Below are 3,454 nucleotides of genomic sequence, written 5' to 3' on the forward strand. Positions count from 1 at the left end.
ACTAATTCTTAATTAATTATTGACCAATATTAATTAAACAAATATGATTTCTCCTTTAATATATTATTCTTATAACATATTAATAAATCATATTATCCTCTCTCTCTATATATTTCTCCAATCAAGTTGCTTTGGTGAAGGCAACCCAAAAGGACCATGCACCATCGGGTCAAGTACATACCAAAATAGTTATGGACTTAGACACTAATCCAACATATTTTGCATTTTTTTTCTTTAAGTGTTTATTTTCTATTTTTTTTACCCGTACTTCTGCTCTTCCTTTATATATGTCACCACGTCGGAAACATACCAAACCACCATTTCATTCCTTTTCTCCTTGTTGTCACCTCTACCATTATTTTTGAACCAACAAATACATCCCATAGTTATAACAACAATCATGTAAAAAAATATATCGATTATTGTGATTTTTGTTGGTTTTACGTCTCGATTTTTGATTGTCTTGGGTTTAGTTTTGTATTGTCAAGAAACCCCCATTTATAAGGCACATAATGGGCAGACATGGTAGGACACATGTTGGTTTCTCTGATGGTTTTATGTATGAGTAACAATGTGTGTGTGAGAGAGTGAGAGAGAGAGAAACTAAGAAAGAAAAAAAGATGATGATTTTTCTAATTATGTGTATCCATGTACAAGATTTGTGTGTGTTTAAATGGGAAAAACAAAATATAGATTTTTCATTGGTGTGTTAGCATGTGTTTATGTGAAAGAAGAAATGGTTATAAGAAGAAGATGATGATGAGAAGTGATTGAATGGGGTCGTTGTTTACTTGTAAGAGAGCCCTAAAATATGTGAGAAGGCAACAATAAAACTTGGAGATGAAGATGAGAAGTGATGAGAGATATTGACAGAGTGTTTGGAGAGAGAGAGAGGGGGGGGGGGTTATGTGTGCCGATGTGTGTATGTTAATTATACAGGTCAAATTAGTATTTTCAATTTGAAAAATGGACCAAACACCACAACAAAGCATATTAAAAATGACATAATTGTAATTTAAAAGAGAAATTAGACATCTTTCTATTTCTTCTTCATAATATCACTTTTAGATGATGAAAAATATAATAAAATTTTATTAATTTTATTAAATATGACAAATGTTACAATATTAAGTGTATAGGAAGTGTTGGAATAGTGTCTAAGGCTGCAACTATATTAGGCAAGTATTTGACCTGGTTGTGCATGGTCCTTTTGGGTTGCCTTCACCGTAGCAACTTGATAGGATGATTTATTAAGAGAGAGTAAATATTATTAATATATTATGAGAATAATATAAAGAATAATATATTGTTATTTGATTAATATAAGTCATAGAATTAATTGGAATTAATTTGGTGACTTAAAGAGATTAATTAAATAAGAGGGTATAAACTGTCAATTGTTTGATAGTTAAACTTTAGACTGCAAATCCATATAGATATGTATTGGACGGATTCTAGAAGCTAGGATAGCTTCAAATCGTCCAAGGGGTTATCTAAGGAATGGATTTGGATAGCCTTAAGAGAAGATTATCCAATTAGGGTTTAGGTTGTAACCCTTAAGGAGTCTACAAGTATAAATAGACCCCATGGCTAAGGGAAATCGACACTTCATCTAAAGCATAGAAACCCTGGCCGATTTCCTCCCCTCTCCTCTCTTCCAAATCATCCTCCTTACTATTTGGTGTTTGTAAGCCATTAGAGGAGTGACAATTGTGACTCTAGAAGCTCCAAGACAACAAGAACAACAAGGAATTCAAAGGTATGATTCTAGATCTGTTTCAATATTGTTATTACACCTAAATAGTCATTAGAAGTCTTGGATTCAAAGCATGTTTAATTAGAAAGCCTAGATCCAAGCATTAGGGTTTTGCATGCGCACATAGGAAAGTTCTTATGGCTAAAACCCATCAGTGGTATCAGAGCCTAGCTTGGTTTTCATTAAATTGTTGCTTAATTGTCTGAAACTAAACTGCAAAATTCGATTTTTGTGTTTCTGATTCATGTACTCGGTGAGTTCCATAGTGGACTCGGCGAGTTGGCCTGACTCGGCGAGTCCCTTGGTGCACTCGGCGAGTCCAAGCGTCAGGAATGACCAGATTCGGGATTTCTTCATGATTATCTTATGGAAACTTACCTTAATCATATTAGATCAACCCAAATCCGATTTTTTGATATATATAACTATTATCTTGATCTAATTAAAGATATTTATCAACTAATAAAATATTTAATTTCCTTATATGATAATTAATTAATTATTTTGATTATTTTGGTAATTATCTTGAAAGAAATCTTGAATAAATCAAATATAGATAATTAGGATATTAATTGTTAATTGGAATTATTTGTTATTTGATCCTCCATGTTTTGAATGTTTAAAACTTGCCCTCAAGTTTTGAAATTTATATTTTGTGATTAAAAGTTTTAATTTAGACAATTTAAATTTCAAACCCTAGTTTTTAAAAGGTTTAAAATACAACCCTATACTAATATAATATTACAAGAATAATATATATATATATATATATATATATATATATATATATATATATATATATATATATATATATATATATATATGTATAACTAAATGCTAGTCTTACCGTTAGTAGGCCTCATTCTCTATAAGGTGGGTATAAGGTTGCGGCCTATAAAATGGCGCTTAATGGGTGTACACTCACACCCACCGCGTGCTTGATTGGTGGAGGGTCGTTAGCCGAACGGGTAGGATAGGGCAACCTCATCCTCTCATTAAAAGTATAATACGTAATACAAAGTAACTACACATATTTTAAAATTTCCCAATCTTAGTTACTTTAGGAAAAGTGAATTGATGCAATCCCATGAAATTACACTTTGCACCCTTGCTGAGAAGTTAGTGGAGCGTGTTTGGTTTACCGTCACACTAATTGGTTCTAAGCAAAGGTGGCAAAGGGTGATTCATTGTTTATCATAGTTCAATGGAGCGTGTGTGGTTTACCGACACATCGAATAGGTGATCGTTACAATGAAGGCACCATGTGAATTTGCATGGTAATTCACACCCGCTTTGTGATCCTCGGTATCCCAGTCACAAACAAGAGGGGCATATCGAGATTTAAACATGCCATTGAATAGTTTCAATGAATCTCATCCGAACCTAGGAATTCTCAATACATTTAGGACTAATAGTTAGGTTTTGTGATGGAGAATTAGTGAATCGTCATTCACTTACCTTCAATTTATTTGCATGTTAGATTACGGCATCCCTTTTCTAGTATGTAAATGTTATTGTTGTATCCTAGCCCTAATTTTTCTTATTGGGTGATAATTAGGGATTCTTATTCTAATCTATCTTTGTCCTTTTCCTTTTGTAGATGTCGAACGCAAACAACGTTGCTGCTAGTTCTTTCACGTTGATGAGCCTTTGCCAAAAGGTCACCTTCGATGGAACGAACTTTAACGAATGGATAAG

Source organism: Lactuca serriola, chromosome 8 (genome assembly GCF_051521515.1).
Source record: "Lactuca serriola cultivar US96UC23 chromosome 8, Lser_US96UC23_V15, whole genome shotgun sequence".
Lineage (NCBI taxonomy): Eukaryota > Viridiplantae > Streptophyta > Magnoliopsida > Asterales > Asteraceae > Lactuca > Lactuca serriola.